Consider the following 12090-nt stretch of genomic DNA (forward strand, 5'->3'; position numbering starts at 1 on the left):
CTTTATTCAGAGAATAGCATGGGGACAAGACCCATGGGCAGTGAAGAGCTGCAATGGGTTGAAATTTATAAAGCTATATGAGTTATTTCTTTATAAGTCAAAGGAAAGATCATGCAAAAAAAGTCGTTAAAATGTTATCAGTGCAGGTGGAGTCTGCTTAGCAGGTGGTGCTATAACCGGATAGAATCAGGTCAGGACGTCCTATATTTCCTAGAGGAAGATATAGATCTGCACGTAGGGCCAGAACGCCTTGTGCTTTTCTCCCTGGGGCAACCTTGATCCTCATCACATGCCACAGTGGCACATTTTCTGGTTGCCTGCCCTGAGCCCCATCAGTTCCCTTCTCTGAAATGTCAACAAAAATAATCCATAACCAATCTGTAAATGAAAATTTAGGAGAGTTTATTCTGAGCTAAAATGTGAGGACCAGGGCCCAGGGCCTTTCTTCCCGAAGGAAGAAAGGGCACCAAAGAAGTGGGGTACACAGAGTGGTTATATACCCCCAAAAAGGATGTTTCACGTATGATTGAAATGTCCCTTTTACAATAGTCGCGAGATTGCTCTGTTGGCACAGCGATTGATGGAAACAGCAGGTAGGTCTGAAACAGCAGGTAGGTCTGCTGTCTCGGTGAACACAGCAGGGTGGCGGTTCTGTTGTCTGGAGCTGGGTGGTCAAAGGTGAGCACAGCAGTCAGTTCCTAGCCTGAGGAAAGATGCTTATCCCTAAGGAAATGCCAATGTGGGGGGAAGTTGCACCTTTATCTTAAGGCCATTTGTTCTTACCATAGGAAATGTTTTAAAGCAGATATACATGCGTGCTCAACGGCCACAGTCAGGCCCTTTTGGAAAAACAAAGTCAGGCCGAATTAGGTTTACACCAAATGGCTTCCTCATATACTCCAATATATCCTATTGCTTGCCATTTCCATTTGTCAGAAACTTCCCTGGAAGTTTTCTTACCACCCAAGGGTGGTAGGGTGGGGGATGGGGGGAGGGGGTTGTCTTCTGCCCCCAACAAGGCATGCCAATAGTCAGGAGGCAAAGAGGCAGGAGAGAAAGGATTTTTTATTACAGTTTGCTAGCAAGAGGGAAGATGGCCAGCTCATGTCCCAAAGAACCATCTTACAGAACAAAGACTACAAGCCAGTTATACAGGGGGTGGGTCTCTGGGTGGGGCCTTCATCTGATCTGTGGATGGGGCAGGCATCTGGTCTCAGTTCCTGATAGTTTTGTTTTACGGGATATGCAATTAGAGAATGGAGCAATGCCCCATACCCTGAACTTTCAGTTGCCACTGATGATGGCTATCAGCATAGGCTCTCTGCTCCAGGGTTGTCACATTCCTAAGGAACTCAGAAAAACAAAGTTATCAACTTATAGCAGCTGGAAGGGGCCATAAAATCTACAGAGCATTTCTGGGCTAATCAAAGGTCATTCATAGTTACAGTATGGTTTCTTTTGTACAATATGGCTTCCCTTATGTCAACCTTGTGTTGAGCCAGAATTGGTTTCACATATTGAAAGCTGAGCTGGTGACTGTGGAGAGAGAAAATGAGTTAGTAGCTGAATGGTAAGAAATCAGGAAAGGGAGAAAAGAACATGGATTAGAGTGAGGATGAACAAGCAGATAGGAAGGGATGGGAGCCCATCTGCTCACACGCCATTAAACCAGTTCCCAATCCCGGGAATGAGTCAGTCCAATGAAATGGGTGAACTTCATTCATCTGATGGGAAATGTGAATCTTCTCTTTTAATAGATGTAAGTTAGATACTACTTCCCCTGTTTGGTTCACATAAAAGCAACATTTTAAACTAATGATTGCAGAAACTCCTCCTTGCTGGGAAGTATGTCCAGAGCATGTGAATTTTGGAGGACCACACAGACTAGGCTGTTAATCTCTGACTGGAGTATTTTCAAAGTATGCAGGGTGTGTTGAACTCTTCTTCCATCACCATGGAGAGATTTCAGCTTGCCTTTTCCAACTCATAATTTCCAAAGCTGGGGAATAAGATTTTTCTTACTGAAAATAACTCAGAGTTGTGATAGACAAGTAGGTTCCCTATGATTTCTCAACTGGCACGTTCATGTGGCGCAACTTTATGAACAAAGGAGCCCAAGTTTGCAATGTGGCTGGCATTTGGGGTGGAGTAACTGGAGACAGAAGGGGCCAGGTATTCAAGTCCACATTGTCCTGACCAATTAGCTGGGAGCCCTCCTATACTTTGTTGTCACATAAAATAAAAAGACCAGTGTGGTTTATAGACAAGGTTAGAACTGAACTTGTAGTCCCCAGGGTCCAGAGTATTCTATGACCTTTGCCACTGGTACTGTTAATGCTTAAACATCTCCATTATCCATGCCCTCCTGTCAATCTGGGGGAGCAGAACAGATGTGGAATAGCTGGTACAGGAGGCCTGCAGCCTGATTTGGGCAGCACTGAAGCCTGGTCCTGTCACCTGCAAGTGAGTCCAGAGTTTGGATCCACCCATATGTAGTTTGTGGTATTGGGCAGCTTACCCATGCAGGCAGCTGCAATACCCCAAGTTGTACAAGGGTGGCTCATAAGCCATCCAGAACATGTGGTGATTTGGCAAATGTTTGTGCCAAAGAAAATAGTTTTAGAGTCACTTACAATTTCCTTGAGAGGTTTGAAGATGCCACCTGTGGAATCAAACCACAGAATTTGATTTGCAATACTGTCCTGATATGTCACCCAGGAAAGGTCCACTGTCATGTTTACTTTAAATGCAAAGGGAAAACTTTTGACCAATTATCTTTATCTGGGCAAGGGACAGTCCTATATAGGTTTTCTGGGGCCCACATGACTCACCAGGAGAAGAGGTGGAGTGACGTCTTCCTTGTTGTGGACACCATACCCTGTCGTTCATCCATCTTCCATTCTTAGTCCACCAGGTGTTGACATCAGCAGGAACAGAGACCAGTTCAGGTTCTTCTGTGCTCTCTAGCTGTCGACATAACCAACAGTCAGATTAGTTAGCGTGGCCGGGGTTTGGTAAACTGGCATATGGGGGTGTTTGGTCTGTGCTCGACCTGGTGAGAAAGAGAGAGTTAGTAAGAGGGAGACACAGATTGGGAAAGAGCCCAGAGTGGAAACTTAGAGAGGGGGAGTGGACAGATAGAGACCAGCGCTCTCCAGTCGGCTTTCTAAATAAATGACTAAAAGGAATATGTATACTCATTAATAGGAAGAGGTGTTTGTGTGTGTAGGGAGTTTAAAAAGCAAAGAGGGGGCTGGCCTAGTGGTGTAGTGGTTAAGTTCCTGAACTCCACTTTGGCCACCCAGGGTTCACAGGTTTGGATTCTGGGCGCAGACCTAGCCCTGCTCATCAAGCCACGCTGTGGTGGCATCCCACATACAATAGAGGAATATTGGCACAGATGTTAGCTCAGGAACAATCTTCCTCAAGCAAAAAGAGGAGGATTGGCAGCAGATGATAGCCCAGGGCCAATCTTCCTCACAAATAAAGAAATAAAAATAAAAGCAACGAGGAGATGTAGGTGAAAGCTAGGTTTCTTGATCCATGATCTTGGGAAAAGCTGTCTACTCCATGAGGCCAGCTGCTTCTGGGGCCTGGAATTGGCCCTGGAAATCCTTAGTTTAAGGTCACCTGTGGGCACTGTCTCCCAGTTGTCTTGAGAGTGATGTTCTGGGTCTATTTTGGCGTGGCTTGCAAGGGTCCAGGAAGATTTTTCCTTTATTTTGAAGGCAAAGTAGGTAGTCAGTAGGACTTCAAAATGTTTTTCCCAGTAAGGTGACGGCATATTTTTTTTTTCTAAAGTCCTGGATGTATACCCGATCTCCTGGTCCAAAGGGATGGCAAGGCTTATCAGCAGGTGGGGACCACACCTCTTTTACGTGTTGATCATATGCTTCAAGTAGACTACTGAATTTTTGTCTATAGCTAGTCATAGCATCAGATTGTTCACTGAAATTCTTGTAATCATTTAACCCAGGAGTGGAAGATTTAGAGATGCCAGTAGGCATTGGGCATACAAAAATTATTTCAAAAGGAATCAATCCATGTCTCCTATTTGGAGTTTTCTGGGTCTTTATAAGAACAAAGGGCAGAGCTTCTCTCCATTTAATTAAGCCCAGTTTCTTGCCAGACTTTCCTTAAAGTCCTTTTGATGTCTATAATTTTACATTCCCCTTGCCCTGATGACTGAGGATGATACGGGGAATGAAATTTCAATGAGTGCCCCAGAGTTTCTTCAAGCAAGTGCTTTACTTCTGCTGTAAATGAGCTCCTCGCTCTGATTCCATCTGTAAAGGAAGCCAGAACAAGGAATAGCTGCAGTTTTCCCTTTTGCTCATGTGCAGGCTCTAGTGAGAGCTATGATCCAGCAGCTTGGGTGATTTTACAGTGGGCAAGGAGCAAGCTTCGAGCATTTCATGTGGGGAAACTGTGGCATAACCGGCTGTTATGTTTCCCCAGAAACTCCATGTACAGGAGCCGTCACAAAACAGAAGTAAGTCTGGATTGTCTAAAATGGTGTCTGAGAGATCCTCTCATGGCTTTGAGACCATTTCTGTGTTGCAGGGCAATCATGTGGGATGGAGTGGGGTTCTCCATCATCAGGGAGGGGTAATAAGGTAGCTGGACTCAAAGTGCCACGACAATGTAAGATGATGGAAGAGTTGGTTAAGAGCACACTTACAGGTGGTGTGTGGATCTGTAGAGAGGTGTTGTGTCCTGTGAACTTGGAAAAGAGCAGACACAGCATGGGGAACATAGAGATGACTGGGAGAGCCTAATGTCAGAGTACTGGCTTTGTCAATCTGCGTAGCAGCTGTGGCCACCACGCATAAGCATGGGGCATACATGATGCCACAGGGTCTAGCTAGCATGAGAAATATGCTATAGGACATGTCTGAGAGGCAAAAGACTGTCCTAGAATGCGGGCAGCAGTTCCATTATTTTCATGGCAGTATAGATGAAAAGGTTTATCAAAATTCGGTAAGTCAAGAGCCGGGGGTGTGGACAAAGCTGATTTTAAGGCTTCACAGCTGTTTAGTGGCTCCGAAGGCCAGGAAATAGGCTGTGGGGTGATGTCTGGGTGAAGAGCACACAGAGGGTTAGCAAGGGCTGCAGAATCAGGAATCCGCTGGGGCGGTAACCAGCTGCCCCTAGATGTTTACGTAGCTGTTTCTTCATTTTGGGGAGAAGGGTGGACAAAATGGACTCAAGGCATTTCGGGTGAGCTGTTGAAAGCCTTGACATGGCTCCTGTCCCGAGTAGGTCCCAGTCATCTGCACCCACTGAGGTTCAGATCTGGAGGCTTTATGGCCTCGAGCAGCTCGTGCCTTCATGAGAGTGAGGGGTCTGTAAGGGCTCCCTATTTACTCTGATTACAGAGTAGAAGGTCATCCACACACTGAGCAGGAGCAGAGCCTTGAGTGAGGGCTACAGAATCCAAGTGGGCTGTAGGATTGGGGACAATATGAGGGGGACTCGCGACATCCCTGAGATAGTTGAGTCCATGTTAATTCCCTCCCTTTAAGTATAAATGCAAGAAGAACTTGTGAGTTGGGGTGCAAAGGAATTGAAAAGAACACTGAGCTGAGGTCAACTCCTGTCACCCAGGCTGTACCAGCAGGAATTGAGGTCAGGATGACAGAAATTACAAGACTTTATGTCTGAAGCCTAGAACAAATCTATAGACTTGGTTCCCATCTGAGTGAAACTTGCCTTCTTTTTTTCACTGGCAATTCTCGATGCAAATAATCCATAACCAATCTAGATATGAAAATTGGAGTGAGTTTATTATGAGCCAGCCCTGAGGAAGAGCTCAGAAGAGCCCTTTCACAAAGGAAGGGAACACTCCGAAGAAGTGGGGGTGTACAGAGTGGTTATATACTGTCAAAGAGTGTGCAGCACACGTGAATGGAACGTGCCTTTTCCAATAGCCATGAGATTGCTTTGCTGGCACAGCAATTCGGTGAACACAGCAGGTGTGTGGTTGCAAAGTGGGTGGTCACACGGTGAGCGCAGCAGGTCAGGGATCAATCCTGGGTGTAGGGAGAGATGCTTATACTTAAGGAAATACTGATGGACAAGTTGCATCCTTATCATTAAGGGCATTGTTCTTGTCTTTGGGACGTAGTAAATACTTAAAGCAGATTTACAGTCCATGCTCAACAGGCCACATCAGACTGTTTTAGAAAAAAAAAAAAACAGGCTGAGTTAGTTTTAACCAAAATGGCTTCCTCATATACCCATATATCCTATTGTTTGTCATTTGTTTATCACAAGATTGGAGTGTTACAGGGGGAGGAAGTAAGAACTAGTCCACCCTGTTGCAGAAGGGGGTCTGTTATAGGTTCAGTTCCTCACTCTGTGTCTCTGCAGAGCGCGTATTGGACTTCTGATATACACAGTTCATTCTTTGTCTTAGTAATGTGCATGGTAACAATCCTGCCTAATTTGCATGTGTGGCCCAGAGACTAATGGGGACATCCTTTAAAGACTCATCATCTTGGCCCGGCCGGGTAGCGCAGTGGTTAAGTGCGCACGTTTCGCTTCTCGGCAGCCCAGGGTTCACCGGTTCGGATCCTGGGCGCGGACATGGCACTACTTGGCAAGCCATGCTGTGGTAGGTGTCCCACATATAAAGTAGAGGAAGATGGGCACGGACGTTAGCTCAGGGCCAGTCTTCCTCAGCAAAAAGCAGAGGATTGGCAGCAGATGTTAGCTCAGGGCTAATCTTCCTAAAAAAAAAAAAAGCTCATCCTCTTCAGAAGAATTTAAATCAGGATGAGTTTCTAGCAAGGAAAGTAGGAAACTTAGGGTTTGGTCTGAGGGCAGGGAGGTGAAAATGCCTTTGTCATTACAATTTCTAGTGGCATTAAATTCACATAACAAACCTCTGCCAAAAAGGTTTGCTGGTGAGCAGTGGGAGACTAGAGAGGCAGGGTGAATGTTAAGGGGCTGAAGCTGTTGGAGTGGCTGGGATCCGGGCCATGAAGTAGGTAGAGATAAACCCTCTGAAGGGATAGTAGAGAAAGTCATAGCGGTGTCGCTTAAAAAATCTGGTTCTCAATCCTCTATTTTAAGTTTACTGGTGGCTCAGGGGAGCAAGTGAGGATCGCCTCCCCTATTATTTAGGGGAAAATGCCCCTCAGGAGGAGAAAAATGAGACTCCTGGGAGTGCTGGGGCCAAGGGGTGGCATATTTTTTCAGCTTTCCCTTCTCTTAAGAGCAGGACATGGGGCCGGCCCCGAGGTGCGCAGCGGTTAAGTGTGCACGTTCTGCTTCTCAGCAGCCCGGGGTTCGCTGGTTCGGATCCTGGGTGCGGACATGGCACTGCTTGGCAAAAGCCATGCTGTGATAGGCGTCCCATGTATAAAATAGAGGAAGATGAGCATGGATGATAGCTCAGGGCCAGTCTTCCTCAGCAAAAAGAGGAGGATTGGCAGTAGTTAGCTCAGGGCTAATCTTCCTCAAAAAAAAAAAAAAGAGGAGGACACTCTCTTCCCAATGCCCTGGTTTCCTGCGAGACCTGCAAGTGTCTGGAGGCGAATAGAGAGCCCTCTGAGTGGCTTCAGTTTCCTCTCACAGTCACAGTTTTGCTTCTCTAAAGATTCCAGTTGTAAAGTGAGAAGAGTTGCTCTTAATTCTTTGTTCTTTTGCTTTCCTGCTATTTTTAAAATATTGTGTAGCAGCCTCCATTATTACACGTACTGGCTGCCCTGACCAACCAACCACATGATTTGGAATTTGTTTTTTGATATCAGGAAGAAAATTTCCTACTAAAGCAGAAATTGGGAGATTCATATGCTCTGGGGCTTCCGGGTTTAATGCACTGTGCCTTTGAAAAGTGTTCAACAAAGGCGTTTAGATGTTCCTCGTTATGAGTGCATAATTCAATTTTTTTCAACAATTAACTTTAGGAGGAAATGCCTCTAAAACTGTTCCTGCTAGTGACCGGCCTGGTGACTCATCTGTTAAGTTTTCATGTTCCACTTCGGCAGCCCAGGGTTCCTCAGTTCGAATCCTGGATGCAGACCTACGCACTGCTTGGCAAGCCATGCTGTGGTAGGCGTCCCATGTATAAAATAGAGGAAGATGGGCACGGATGTTAGCTCAAGGCCAGTCTTCCTCAGCCAAAAGAAAGAGAGGGAGATTGGCTGCAGATGTTAGCTCAGGGCTAATCTTCCTCCAAAAATAAATAAATCAATAAAAGAAAACTGTTCCTGTTAAACCTTGAGTGTCAGCCTCAAGCAGAGCCACTTCCTGGTCATTTGCAGGAGGGCCTGGGAGAGGGTCTGGCCCTCTATTTCCCCTGTGAGGGGGTTTCCTCCAGGGGGCCCCCTGGCCTGTCTGATAACTACAGTGTAATCCTGGGCTGGAAGAACCCCCTTAGCAGCCAGCCACGATCTCCGTGGGTGGGGTTATGAACAGCCACTGACCTTTCTATGTCCTCTCTAAATTTAGTGGGATCTTCTGACCATGGAGGCAGGAGAGGTTTATAATTTCATAGATGGGCTGTGTCCAGGGGACATGAACTGTCTGCAGCGGAGGTCCAGGGTGCATCCACAGTGGACCCTGCGTGGACTGCCTGACGCCGGCAGAGCCTGGTGACAGAGCCCTGGAAAGCAGGAGGACTTGGAAGGGGCAGGAAACCAGCCTTCCTGCCTTTCCTGGCTGCTTCCACTGAATTCACTTCCTGGCTTCAGCATTTACACCAATGACCTCTGTGCCCCTAGCTTGGGGGTCAGGCCTGAGGGCCCCCTGTGAGTCTTCTGAAGAGAGGGCAGTGAAGATGGGCAGCTGGATGCTGTCTGGAGGAGTTGGGGTTTTAGGATCTGAGGAGAGTGGCTGAGGAGCTAAGTCTTCAGAAGGAGAGTTGAAACCAGGGGCCCAGAGACCCACCAAATCTTCCAGAGGGTCAGGGACAGGGAGCTGGGGGTATAGGGGAGCATAGGAGGGCAGAGAAGGGGAATTTTCCTTAAATTTTCTCTTTAATCTTTGTTCTAAGCCTGACTTTGATTGTTTCACTTTTAGAGATTCCCTCAGCCTAGCCATTATATTTTTGGGCATTTCTTTTCCATTTGATCTTCCCTTAAATACCAGTAAGACAGCTGCTTGTGATAAGAGCTTTCTAAAATATTTTTCAAATATAGAAGTTTTTCCAGTTCAACAGATGGATCATCTGGCCGTTGAAGAGTGGGATCTCCATTTGTGTATTTATTCCACTAGGGATTCAATCGGGTGTGCCTTTTTAAGGAAATACTTGGAGGCAAGTTTCCAGGCTGAGAATTAATCTTTAACATGGATGCAGGAGGCATCCCTGGGGAGGGCACAGATGATGTAGCCCTCATGATCCAAAAAGTTCACTCCTCAAAATAAAGAGCTTCATTGCACAGTGGTAAGGATGGTGTGGTGAAAATGGTGTCTCTACTCTCCCTCCAGAGGATGAGATGCCTTCCGTCACAGACTCACTAATCAAACCAGCCACAACCATCCCTTAAGCCAAAGCCTAACCCAGAGCAAGGCCCTAACTCTCTTCACTTTTACAAAGCGTGACAGAGGTGAGGAAGCTGCAGAAGAAAAGAATGAAGCTAGCTGCAGTTGGTTCATGGGGTTTGAGGAAAGAAACCATCTCCATAACATAAAAGTGCAAAGTGAAGCAGCACGTGCTGATGCAGAAGGTGCAGCTAGTTCTCCAGAAGATCTAGCTGAGATCATTAATGAAGGTGGCTACTCTAAACAACAGATGTTCAACATAGACAAAACAGCCTTATACTGGAAGAAGATGCCATCTCAGACTTTCGTCGCTAGAGAGGAGAAGTCAACACCTGCCTTCAAAGCTTCAAAGGACAGGCTGACTCTCTTGTTAGGGGCTAATGCAGCTGGTGGCTTGAAGGTGAAGCCATTGCTCATTTACCATTCTGAAGACCCTAGGGCCCTTAAGAATGGTGCTGAATCTACTCTGCCTGTGCTCCATAAATGGAGCAAGAAAGCCTAGGTGACAGCACATCTGTTTACAACATGGTTTACTGAATATTTTAAGCCCAATACTGAGACCTACTGATCAGAGAAAAGATTCCCTTCAAAATATTACTTCTTATTGAGAATGTACCTGGTCATCCAAGAGCTCTGATGGAGATGTACAATGAGATTAACGTTGTTTTCATGCTTCCTAACACAACATCCCTTCTGCAGGATCTGGGCAGTCATTTTGATCATGGATCAAGGAGTAATTTTGACTTTCAAATCTTCATATTTAAGAAATACATTTCCTAAGGCTCTAGCTGCCATAGACAGTGATTCCTCTGATGGATCTGGGCAAAGTAAAGTGAAAACCTTCTGGAAAGGATTCACCATTCTAGACGCCATTAAGAACATTCATGGTTTATGGAAAGAGGTCAAAATATCAACATTAACAGCAGTTTGGAAGAAGTTGATTCTAACCCTCATGGATGACTTTGAGGGTTTAAAGACTTCAGTGGAGGAAGTACTTGCAGATGTGGTGGAAATAGCAAGAGAACTAGAATTAGATGTGGAGCCTGAAGATGTGACTGAATTGCTTCAATAGCATGATAAAACGTTAATGGATAAGGAGTTGCTTCTTATGGATGAGCAAAGTGGTTTCTTGAGATGGAATCTACTTCTGGTGAAGGTGCCATGAAGATTGTGAATATGACAACAAAGGATTTAGAATATTACATAAGCTTAGTTGATAAAGCAGTGGAAGGTTTTGAGAGGACTGACTCCAATTTTGAAAGAAGTTCTTTTCTTTTTTTTGTTAGTTCACTTATTTTTGTTTTTTATTTATTTATTTTGGTGAGGAAGATTGGCCCTGAGATAACATCAATTGCCATTCCTCCTCTTTTTGCTTGAGAGAGATTGTCGCTGAGCTAACATCTGTGCCAATCTCCCTCTATTTTGTATGTGGAATGCCACCACAGCGTGGCTTGATGAGCACTGTGTAGGTCCATGCCCAGGATCTGAAGCCACCAACCCTGGGTTGCTGAAGCAGAGTATGCAAACTTAACCACTAGGCCACCAGGCCGGCCCCTGAAAGAAGTTCCACTGTGGCTAAAATGCTATCAAACAGCATCACCGGCTGCAGAGAAATTGTTTGTGAAAGGAAGAGTCTATCAATGTGGCAAATTTCATTGTTGGCTTATTTTAAAAATTGCCACAGCCACCCCAACCTTCAAGAACAGCCACCCTGATCAGTCAGCAGCCCTCAACATCGATGCAGACCCTCCCCCATCAAAAAGATCACAACTCGCCGAAGGGTCAGAGGATGGCTAACCTTTCTTAGCAATAAAGTATTTTAAATTATTGTATGTACATTCTTTTTTTAGGCATAATGCTACTGCACACTTAATAGAGTACAGTATAGTGTAAATAAAACTTTTTTTTTTATTGGCACCTGGGCTAACAACTGTTGCCAATCTTTTTTTTTTTTTTTCCTGCTTTATTTCCCCAAGCCCCTGCCCTGTACACAGTTGTATATCTTAGTTGCAGGTGCTTCTAGTTGTGGGATATGGGACGCTGCCTCAACGTGGCCTGATGAGCGGTGCCATGTCCATGCCCAGGATCCGAACCCTGGGCCGCCACAGTGGAGCACACAAACTTAACCGCTTGGCCACAGAGCCGGCCCCTAAATAAAACTTTTATATGCACTGGGAAACCGAAGAAATCTTGTGACTCACTTTGTTGGAACAGTCATTTTATTGTGGTCTTATGCTTTTGAAACCACAATATCTCCAAGATCTGCCTGTAAAGTTTCAGCTCATAGATTGAGTTCTCTGATCCATTTTGAGTTAATTTTTGCATGTGGTGTGAGGTAGGAGTGTGAGTTTGTTCATTTGCATGTGGAGATCCAGCTGTTGCAGCACAGTGTGTTGAGAAGACTGCTGTTTCCCCCACTGAATAGTTTTGGCTCTCTTGTCAAAAATTAATTGGACATCAAGAGAATGAGGAGAAAAGGCATAGACTAAGAGAAAATATTTCTAAAAGATGTATCTGATAAAGGATTGTTATCCAAAGTATACAAAGAACTCTTAAAAATCAACAATAAGAAAACCAACAACCCAATTAAAAATGTACAAA

At 45.3% G+C, this 12090-nt stretch overlaps 1 protein-coding gene across 6 annotated transcripts in view; it reads left to right on the forward strand.

Moving 5' to 3' along the window:
- The window catches only part of LOC100056096 (cationic amino acid transporter 4), a 35010-nt gene that overhangs the window by 6698 nt on the left and 16222 nt on the right, over nucleotides 1-12090 (forward strand). The gene's annotated exons all lie outside the window — the stretch shown is intronic.

Source organism: Equus caballus, chromosome 8, assembly GCF_041296265.1.
Source record: "Equus caballus isolate H_3958 breed thoroughbred chromosome 8, TB-T2T, whole genome shotgun sequence".
In the NCBI taxonomy this organism is placed as follows: domain Eukaryota; kingdom Metazoa; phylum Chordata; class Mammalia; order Perissodactyla; family Equidae; genus Equus; species Equus caballus.